The following is an 11,833-nucleotide window of genomic DNA, read 5'->3' on the forward strand; positions in this document are numbered from 1 at the left end:
CAGGAAGTAGAGAATAAAGGTTTTGAAAGTAAAGGCAAAAGAAACAAAAGGGGACATAAGGTGAAAAAGGAAATAGCTACTTAAATGTGTACAGTATTGAGTTATAATGTAAATGGGCTAAACGAGCCGGTTAAAAGAAGCCAGATATTAAATAGCTGCAAGAAACTTAAGGCCCATATAATTCTGCTCCAAGAGACCCATTTTAAAGAAGGTCAAGGACCAGTCTTGAGAGACCATTTATATCCACAAATATACTTTAACAACAACCCGCAGAAGAAAGCAACAGGGGTGCTAATAATGATTCATAGAGATCTTCCATTTGTGTTACAAGAGTGTAAGAGGGACAGTGACGGCAGGTACGTTATAATAAAAGGGAAAATAGGAGAGTTAAAAATAACTATAGCAAATATCTATGTACCCAACCAAGCTCAAGTAAAATTTGTGATTAACTTTCTATCTGAACTGAACGCTTTTAAGGAAGGCCTAGTGATAATGGGAGGAGACTTGAACCTAACAATGGACCCAACATTAGACTCCTCGAATGGGAAAAGTCATATTTCATTTAAAGGACTAAAAAGAGTGAAACAGGGGCTAATGGAGGTATCATTGGTAGACATATGGAGAACTAGGCACCCTAAAGTTAAAGATTACACTCATTTCTCGAAGACTCATAGGGTTTATTCTCGGATAGATTATTTGTTTATGTCACAAGCTTGGCTTCATATAGTCACAGATGTGAAGATAAGTACCAATTGTTTCTCAGATCATTTCCCAATAATGGTCAAGTTTGACATACCGCAAATAATTGAAAGAGAATACACTTGGAGATTCAACAATTTATTGATACACAAGAAAGAAAATAAAGAAAAAATTAGAGAAATGATAAAGCAAATTATAAGGGAAAATGCAGGCCCAGAGGTGAGTCCAGCGACATTGTGGGAAACTAAGAAATGTGTGCTTAGGGGGCAGCTGATTGCCTTCAGCAGCAATCTAAAGAAAGAAAAGGAAAAACAAATCAATACATTAATAAAAGACATTTCGATATTAGAACAGAAACATAAAACAAAAACAACAGACGAAATGACGTCACAATTAGAAAAGAAAAGATTGCAGCTGAAGGCAATATTGGATCAGAAGACATATAAGGCTTATATGTACAGTAAACAAAAAAGCCACGAATTTGGAGACAAATGTAGCAAATTTTTTGCCCAAAGATTGAAAAAAACTAACCAACAGACCCATATTGCATCAATAAAAGATAAAGCCCAAAAAACTCATTATGATACACATAGTATAGTTGAAACTTTTCAACAATATTATCAATCATTATATAGAATACAAGAAGGAGAGAGACAAAAAGATAACAGGGAGGAAATGGAACAATTTATTAATAGAGCACAGTTACCGCACTTAACAACAAGCGAGAGGGCAGGGTTAGACTCCCCATTTACTTTTCAAGAAATTAGTAATACTATAGACTCAATGGCTGAAGGGAAAAGCCCTGGACCAGATGGTTTTAGCGCAATATATTACAAAACATATAAGATGGAGTTAATACTACTATTAAGCGATTACTTTAATTCTATTGACCAAACACAAGGGTTTCATAAGCAAGGGAAAGAAGCACATATCACTATAATACCAAAGGAAGGGAAAGACCCCCAGCAATGTGCAAGCTACAGACCCATATCTCTAATAAACATTGATCTAAAAATCTATGCCAAAATAATAGCCAATAGATTAAAAAAATACCTACCAGATTTGATACACGAAGATCAAGCGGGTTTTATACCTAGAAGGGAAGGAAAAGATAACATATACAAAATTATTTCTCTAATGAAAGAGGGGGAAATGAGGAAAAAAGACCAACAATCTGCAACAGTATTAATAACAATGGACGCAGAAAAAGCATTCGACAGGGTTGCATGGCCATATTTAGAGAAAGTTTTGAGGGGATTTGGTATAGGAGAGGGTACTATAAACCGTATCTTAGCATTATATAAGGAGCCATATGCGAGAGTTAAAGTTAATGGTAGGTTATCATCTCCAGTGAAGATCTGTAATGGCACTAGACAGGGATGTCCTCTTTCGCCATTGCTTTTTGTGATGGTAATTGAGACTTTATTAGCACATATCAGATTAGAAGCCAATATTAAGGGAATGAAAGTCAAAGACAAAGAATACAAAACAGTTGCCTTTGCGGATGATATTGCTTTATTTGTTTCCAACCCTACGACTTCTATACCTTGCTTACTATCACTTATAGACCACTTTGGCCTGTTATCCAATTTTAAGGTGAACCTAACAAAATCCCATATCTTAAACATTAATACTCCTAATGGGATTCTGGTAGAATTGGAACAAAGTTTCCCCTTTAAAGTAGCACATCAGAGTATAAGATACCTGGGGGTTAATCTAACATCCAACTGGACGGACCTATATAAAAATAACTTTATACCATTGTTGATATCAAACCAGAATAAGATAAATGTATGGAACGGACTGAATCTATCATGGTTTGGGAAAATACAAACAATAAAAATGGTGTTGATGCCTAAATTGATATACTATTTGCAGGCGTTGCCTATAAAGATACCGGTGGATTTTTTCAAAAAGGTCAAGACACAGATTATTAAATATATTTGGAAAGGTAAATCATCTAGGATCCATTACAAGAAATTAATCTTGCCAAAAGAAAGGGGAGGGCTAGCTCTACCCGACGCTCAATTATATCAGATGTCAATCCATCTAACAAGAATTAAACAGTGGTATTTAATGGAGAGAAAGAAGGATTGGGTGGGGCTGGAACAACAGTTTTTGGAAAAACCATTGGTGAATTATTTATGGGGTGATCAGAAAGACCTTCCCAAAATAGCAAAACACCATCCTTTAATTGCACCAACATTCGAGCTCTGGTTTAAAAACAGGTCAAAGATGAATCTAACTAGCTATCCATACATCCTGGAACCCCTAGTGAATAACATTTCTTTTAGGCCAAGTTTACAACAAGGGGCTTTCAAAAAGTGGCAGGAAATAGAAGGTAGAGAGACCAAAGTTGTCGATTTTGTAAAAAATCATAAAGTATTATCGTTACAAGAAGTTCAAGAGAGGTGGGGCAGACACACCAGAGATGCGTGGGAATATTTTCAACTATGGTATTATATACAAAAGAATGGGGTAGAAGGATGGAATAGAGAGCGAACAAAATGGGAAGAAATATTGGAAAGCCAAGAAGCGCTCAATAAAGCCATTTCTTCCATATATAAATTACTAATAGCAAATATTACTGTGGAAATAGAAGGAGCATGTAAAGAGTGGGAAAAAGAGTTGGATATTAGAATTACCTCCTCAATGTGGAATAAGATTCAGGCCGCAGCTCACAAATCCTCAAGATCAGAGAGAGTAAGAGAAATGAACTATAAATTGATAACGAGATGGCATCTAACGCCCGTAAAAATGCGAAAGATAAGTCTTCTAAATTCTGATATATGTTGGAGATGTGGGAAAGAAAGGGGGACTCAGGTCCATATATGGTATAAATGTACGGCACTGAGGGAATATTGGGGAAAGATCCTGGAAGTAATTTCAGACGTAACAGGTGTAAAAATTGATGGGGGAGATATCCCACTGATCCTCCTAAGCATAGGGAAAGGAAGCAATACTATAGTAAAAAAACAACTCACCATGCATTTGCTGAGTACGGCTAGGTCATTAATCCCGAGATACTGGAAGAGACCCATGCCTCCGGAATATGGAGAATGGCAGCATAGAGTTGAAGACACTAGGAAGATGGAAGAAATAACCTACATTTTACAAAATAACAGTAAGAGATATTGGGAAATATGGGAACCATGGATGGAATTTTTGAACAGTTAAAATTAAGGTAGGAATGAGAAATTGGGCGAAGAATTTAGTCGGAAAGTATGACTGATTTAGGAGCACTAACAATATCTGAACTACAAGAAAAGTATATGTGGGACTGCCTATATATTATATATAAGATATATTCTATACTGAGGAGATGATTCCCCTATATGTAATATGTAATAAGAAATGAACAAAGATATTAAAATTGGTCCCTACTTCCCTGTCTGATACATAACTTTATAAAAAAAAAAAAAAAAAAAATCTTATAAATTCTTTTTTTTTTTTTTTTTTTTCTTTTTTTTTTCTCTTTTTCTTTTTCTTTTTTTTTTTTCTTCTCTTTTTTCTTCTCTCTCGTTTTTGTTTGTTTTCTGACTATGTGATGTATGTAACTTTTGTCATGAAAAATCTGTATTAAATAAAAAATATAAAAAAAAAAAATCTATCTAACTGAAAGCATTCTTTAATTTTGCTGTGCTGCCCTCATAGTTATTCCTTTTACTATTAAAGGTTTTTTAGTTATTTAGGTTTTTATTCAGCAACTCTTCAATCAGAACCACTCTGGTAACTAGGGTCCAAATTACCCCAGCAACCATGCATTGATTTGAATAAGAGACTAGAATATGAATAGGAGAGGGCCTGAATGGAAGGATCAGTAATTAAAAAGTTACAATAACAATACATTTATAGCCTTAGGTTAAGGGCACACCTGGCAATTCGGGGAGATTTAGTTACCTGGCGACTAATCGCCTCTTCTTTAGGGTGACTAATCTCCCTGAACGGCTTCTCCCTGTCTTCCACCGGCTATAACGAAAAATCGCCTGCAGCATGGCACATGCGGCGCTTCATTTTCCAAAGTCGCCTCACGAGGAAACTTCGGGAGACTTCAGAATTTTTCAATATAGCCGGCCGAAGACAGGGGGAAGCTGTTCGGAGAGATTAGTCGCCCCAAAGAAGAGGCGATTAATCGCCAGGCGACTAAATCTCCCGGAATTGCCAGATGTGCCCCACCCTTACAGAGCATTTGTTTTTTAGAAGGGAATCGGTGACGCCCATTTAAAATCTGCAAAGAGTAGAAGAAAAAGGCAAATAACTATAAAAAATAAATAATGAAAACCAATTGAAAAGTTGCTTACAATTTGCCATTCTATAACATAATAAAAGTTACCTTAAAAGTGAACCACCCCTTTAAGGAGACATGAGAGATAACCTGCAGAAAAAGCTTTGTAGTTTAGTAATTTGGAGTTAGAATACATATTTGCAATTTTACACATGGCAAACAGATGTAAAAGGACACAAGTTTGTCATATTTGTATCGTACGAATCAAAGTAATATCGCATTTGATCGAATTCGATTCAAAGTTTTTCCCAAAAAAAACTTTGATTTTTCAAAGTCCACCAATTGACACCAAATAGGTTCTAGGAGGTCCCCCATAGGCTAAAACAGCAATTCAGCTGGTTTTAGATGGCGAATGGTCAAATTTGAATTTTAAACAGACAGCACATGATAAATTTCAATATTAAAATTTTTTTCAAATATGAATCGAATTTGGACTATTCCCTAGGCGAAGTACACAAAAAATAGCTCAAATTTGAATTTTTTAAATTCGAATTTAAAACTTCGACCTTTGATAAATCTGCCCCATAGTAATCTAGATCAACTCTGCTGGGGCTTTTTTTGGCCTTCTGGTTAGTGGCATAAAGAAATTTATATTGTGCTGCTGGAAGTTTTTGATCTATAGTCTTAATAAAACCATCCATATTTTGTAAAAGACATAATGCATTCAAAGTCAGATATATTTTTACACATATACAGCTATAGGCTCTATTATCAAGAATGCTCAGGACCTGGGGTTTTCTGGATAAGGAATCTTTTATTTAATTTAGATTTCTAGTACTAGAGTTAATTTAACATGAACTGCAAAATGCATCCTTCCCCCTTAACTCTACAGGGCATGGGGGAGAATTGTTTTTTTCTCCTTAACACCTAATTATAATAATATTTAATATTGTATTACAGTGACATTAACTAGTTATATAAAATACCTCTTTTACTTGTAAATTCTGTATAATACCGGGCTTTGCAATAATATTGAACTAACTGAAGTATTTTCTACTCTACAGACGCTCCTACACGAAATGATTCATGCATATCTATATATCATGGATCTGGATGATGATGATGATGATCATGGACCAAGGTTCTGCCAATATAAGGAGTACATTGATGACATTAGTGGGTCAAACATTAAAGTAAGTGCTTCTATTCTACTAAATAGCCAAAATGTTCTGGGCCCAAGAGTCAAACAGGAAGTTTCCTTAAAGTTATAGTTTTGTCTGATGTGAGCAGTGATATTTTGTGACAATTTGTGTTTCATTTTTAAATCAACCAAAAAGCAAGTTAAGTTTTTTATTTTTGGTTAATGGTAATGGTTAAAAAACATTTTCTTTTTTTTAGACCTTTTGCTATTTAACTGCAATGCAAACCTGCTCTAAATATCTATCTATAGTTTATATGTCTATAAAGTTAATTTCTAAGTAAACTAACCCCTTTGTGCTATTTTAAGAGAGCTGCAAATAAACTGAAAAGATTTTTCTTTTTCTATCATTGTTTAGCTTATGCACGATTTTTATAAAGAAGCGGAGTCCTTGAGACGCCACTTGTGGCAATGTGATGGACCCTGTGGGCAGCTCAAAAAGAGAGAAACAAACAGGAAGCCAGATACGAAGGTGCACAAGCATAAATGTGGTGGGAATTTAGTGAAGATTGCAGAACCAGAGAAGCCACCAAAAAAAGAAGCTAAAACAGCCTCAGAACGGAATAACATCATGGATGAGAAACGCCAGCATCCAACCAGAATACCTCCCAGCTGTATTTGTTAAGGTGACACACTATGGAGAGACTGAAAGGGGCTTCATACAAACTGTGTGGCTTCTAATAACATTTCAGGACTGTGCCACATAAGACTAATGGCCTAAAACAGGGGTCAGCAACCTTTACTATCAAAAGAGCCATTTTGCAACCTCTTCCTCTAAATAAAAATAGTCTGGAGCCGCAAAACACAGATTATAAACTTTTAAAAGTTTTAAACTTTTTTAAATTTTAACTGTTACAACAACAGAAAACAACAAACAGAACTGCAGAGTGTATGTGTAGGCCTACTTTGAAATAAATTAAACACTGAATAGCCCTATTAAATGCTAGTGTTCTCATCTGTTTAATGTAAATTCTGTTTCTGAAGTTCAATGCTGATCTTCCCTCTATTGTCTTGAGTGTGTGACCGCGGTAAGGATACGAAAAAGCACACCGGCACACAGGATTTGAAGCTGCAGGGCAAGCCCTTGCAATTTTTTAATGCAGTGCAGGTGCAACGTTTCGGGGTCACGCCCCTTTGTCAAGCATTGCTTGACAAAGGGGCGTGACCTGCACTGCATTAAAAAATTGCAAGGGCTTGCCCTGCAGCTTCAAATCCTGTGTGCCGGTGTGCTTTTTCGTATCCATTTGAGAGGTTTGCCGATTCCTTTATCACCGGGCACCAGGTACCACTATATTGGACGTCTGTCGTGGGTGTGCGATTTCCTCTACAGCTACCTGAACTGACCGCGGTAAGGACCATGATGAATCACAGAGACGGAACTAGGTGGGGGCGGGCCCTGGTGTGGGCCATGCAGACGGGCCCCGCCCCCACCCTCTTCCGTGCGTGACTGCCGGGGGCCCTGCGGGGTTGCGGGCCCTGGCCCAATTGCACCCCCTGCTCCCCCAGTAGTTACGCCGCAGTTGAATCATCTTGTTGCTACTCGGTCTTGCCTGTCACTTTTGGGACGTCTATACAGCCCTCACACCTGCTGGCGGCTTCCTGAGTGTGTGACTGCAGTAAGCTAACCGTTAACTTACCACAGTCACACACTCAAGCAGCCGCCAGCAGGTGCGAGGGATGTATAGCTGACCGGCCGTAGCAAGCAGGATAAAGAGCCGCATGAGGCTCCGGAGCCTCAGGTTGCCTACCCCTGGCCTAAAGAAATGTTGGGAGGTATAAAACAGCCCCAGAATTCAGCACACTGTGATTGGCTTTGTAAGAAAAGCAACAGAGCCTTTGGTATATAAAGGAGAATACATCTGTAAACTGTATGAAACTAGGCTTCCAGTTTGTCAAGGACTCTTTTTTGAGTGGATATGGATCTCGGTTCATGTTCAAAAATTTGCCTAGCTACCGTGTACCCCACTGGAAAGAGGGAGAAAATAGTGGAGATGTATGTGGTCCTTGAACAAAGTAACAGGTCACTTGCCAGGTCAGACTTTTTTGATATCTTTAACAGTAACACAATTACAACTCTATACAGGGTCGGACTGGGGGGCCCTGGGCCCCCTCTGGCCCCCCTACTGTGAGGTGCCGATCGGGCCACACGCATGAATGCGCACACAGAGCGCTGCTTCTTGGAAGAGACATTTCACAAGTACATAAGGTGCACAAGCAATTTATTAATGGACCTTATAACATAGGCTTGATCTGGGTTGGGTCATTGTATGAGAAGTTTGTCTGGGATCCGTACACCAGCCAGACAGTATCATCACCTTAAAGACGTCGGTGTTCGCAAATGGTCGCACATCCTTTCTCAGTCCATGCTAGAACAGTTTCACTGTTAAAAAAACCTAAAACAGACAAATGAGGTACTGGAACCCTTCATCACAATAAAGAAAATGTCAACATCAGCATAGAAACAGGACAATAACCTGCAGATTATGCACTAGGCCTACACAGACAGCATGCCTTCAGGACTCCATATGGAACAAAACACACCCTCTCAGAGAACCCAAAGTCGATCCTGAAATGTTATCAGAAATAGCAAACCTCAGCACCAGAACTTCTGAAGTTCTGGTGCTTTGAGAGGTTCTCTGACTGGAAGACAATAATTCAGACTATAGCTGGATTCATTCATGTTGCCAAAAGTTTCCAAAGGAAAATTTGTAGCAATCAACCTGGAAGCTGGAAAACTTTTCACAAACAAGTCAGTTTGGAAGAACTTTCACAAGCAAAGACCTTGATATTGTTTTCTGTTCAACATAGACACTTTGAACTTGAGTTAAAATATACTGTATCAAAAATCATCTCAAGAAACTCTGTACTGTTATAAATAAAGATGGACAGATTTGACGGATAAAGAGAAGCAGCCTATTATTATCCCTTGTAATAATCACATTGCTACATTGATAAGATATTGCCACAATCAACTGTTTCATCAAGGGTGTTGCATAAAGGAAGGTTTAATCATTGGTGGCAACCACCTAGTATCTGCAATCATCCACAAATGTGTTACCTGTTGCAAGCTACGGGGAAAATTGTTAAATCAAAAAATGTCAGATTAAAATACAAGATTAGGCCTGAACCTCCATTCACTAGAGTGGGTATCAATGTTTTCAGTCCTTGGTCAATTGTTACCGGCCACACTAGCGAAGGTAGTGCTGACAGCAAGAGCTGGGCAGAACGTTTTCCTTGTTGTCTACAAGAGCTGTTCAAAAACAATTGATTAAATCTATATCAGCTTCTAGTTTCATCAATGCTTAAAGATTCTTTTCAATTCGTGGCCCAGCGAAGTTATTCTGCTCTGACAGAGGGTCAAACTTCATGGGAGCTTGCAAAGAACTGTATATTTGTACTAATAATTCAGATCTGACAGATTATCTTCTAGACGGAGGATACACTTGGATTTTTATTCCACCACACTCATTTCATACAGTATGTGTGGTGTTTGGGAGAGACTGATAGGTAAAACTAGTCATGTTTTAGAAGCAATGTTACTCCAAGCTAAACATACCCATCTGATACATGAGACTTTGTGTACCTTTATGGAAGAAGTTATGGTCATAATAACGCAAGACCTTTAGTACTAGTATTTTCAGAGCCAGAGCTATTGTCCTTACCCCAGCAATGCTCTTCAAGAGAATGTTCACCTTTACTAGGGCTAGTATATCCTCTTGTTCAACAGGAGTTCAATAAATAGTACTTGTGCTGAACATACTTTTTGCCTATTGTCTAATGGCTAAAAAGTTATGGATTTCATTACTACATTACAGGGCACCTGTGGAGACTGAATCTACTGCAAGTTTGTTTCTTGCAAAACCGAATTACCAGTATATATTTCCTCTCCTTCCCCTTCACCCTCTGTTGTAACGGTTTTGTTACCAGGATTCTATTATACGGGAATGTGTGTGGTTATGTGTACACTGGCAATATACCTTGCAAAGACCATACATGGAGTAGTTTCAATTTCCCTGTTTGTGCTTTTTTACCAAAGAAATAACAAAAAAATAGATTATTCTTTATTAAAACAATAGGTGAATTGTTCAGCACAAGCCCTATATTGTTCACTGTTGATTTGAGTTTTCTAAGCAGCTTTTAAAATTGTTTTTTTCCTTTATCTACGCTTAAATTCACCTTCTTTTCAGCCTGAAGATGCTTTCTGATTCTTGGGGTCACTGACACCAAGGCCTGTTTTTCTTGTAACTGATTATCTTCCCATTCTGTGATTCTAGCACTGCCTTGTTCAAAGTCGAAGAATGTACAGATACACAACAACTGCATGTATAATCTATATTTCATACTTATTTGTTTGGTTAAGATTGTAATTTTGAAGGTACCAGTTCCGTGACTGCTTGATGCTTGACTGGCTACAAATTAGGGTTTATACAAAACTGTAGTGCCCCTTACAAAATGTTGTGCATTAATGTTCTATACACAAAGGTACTTCTTTGTATACTTGTTGCATGCACCTATATGCCTGCTCAGTCTAATTTGACAAATTAATTGTAATTGCCAGCTGTAGATGATGCCATCTGCACTGACACATAGGGAGAGATTAATAATGCTTGAGTCTTTTGGCTTAAGTAAATCTGTTATAAAAACCTTGAGTGCATTCCTGAATGTTTCACATTTTCAATAAATAAGCTTGAACGGATTGTAAAACAGGGTTATTGTCCCACTAGTTTTGGAAAAAAAAGAAATAAATAGTATACTGATTTTAGATGGCAAACGTTTTCTATTTTTCAACAACTTTTTTAAAGTCAGATTTCTTTTGTTCTTATTTTACAGAATATAATTCCATATCAGTGTTAATAAAGATGGTTTAGCAAAGAAAAATAAATAAATAAACTCAAAAAGGCTTACCAAAGTAATTTCAACTTCTCCTCCAGTAGCGTATATTTCACAATCATAATCCCCATTTAGTAGAAACCTTTTAATGCTTCCATAGAGTAAAGGCATAGTCTTGACTGTTTTCACCAATTGTCCAGTTTTACAATCCACAAGCCCCTAGGCCGGCTCTGCTCACCGTCTGCCCCCTTCCCCACCACGCAGGGCCACCATCAAGGGGGGACAAGTGTCTCAGGCCCGGGCATGAAGGGGCGCCCAGCAGTGCTGCACTTTTGAGAGAGCATGGGGGGCCCTGGCACCAATGTTTTTTTTTAACTTATAAGGGGGCCCTGACCATCAATAGCTTTTTATAACTTGTGTGTGTCCCCTTCTCCTACTTGTTCCCTCCCCTTTCCCGCGCCCCTCCCCTTCCTTTATGTGTTTAGGTGCGTCCAATGTAGAATGCACACTCGTAGAACTGGTCAGGCACTGGAGACGCACATGAGATTTTCAAATCGGAAGACAGTCTCCAGTGCTCGTATTTGGATGAGGCTGGGTGGCATGCCTTTTTAAAATTGGTCATACCCACAACATGGGACCATTTATCCAGAAGTACAAGGTACTGTTTTATTTTTACAGCGAAAAAGGAAATCATTTTAAAAAGTTTGGATTATTTGATTATAATGGAGATGACCTTTCTGTAATTCTGAGTTTAGGATAATGAGCTTCCTTTTCCGGATAACAGATCCCCTACCTGTACATTTTTTATGCTAAAATGTGCTGCTATAATGAAAGGAGGTAGTTGATAACTTAAATTGGCTTTTAAGCCTTGAGAAAAAAAT

At 37.9% G+C, this 11,833-nt stretch overlaps 1 long non-coding RNA gene across 1 annotated transcript; it reads right to left on the bottom strand.

Moving 5' to 3' along the window:
• Positions 1–1,269: 1,269 nt before the first annotated feature.
• LOC121395147 lies at positions 1,270–11,388 on the bottom strand. Its single transcript, XR_005962286.1, has 4 exons — positions 11,028–11,388; positions 5,033–5,074; positions 3,684–3,781; positions 1,270–1,792 (listed from the first exon to the last, which is right to left on the bottom strand). It is a non-coding gene; the product is annotated as an uncharacterized LOC121395147 (long non-coding RNA).
• Positions 11,389–11,833: the final 445 nt, after the last annotated feature.

The sequence above is a fragment of the Xenopus laevis genome, chromosome 6S (assembly GCF_017654675.1).
Source record: "Xenopus laevis strain J_2021 chromosome 6S, Xenopus_laevis_v10.1, whole genome shotgun sequence".
Taxonomy (NCBI): Eukaryota; Metazoa; Chordata; class Amphibia; order Anura; family Pipidae; genus Xenopus; species Xenopus laevis.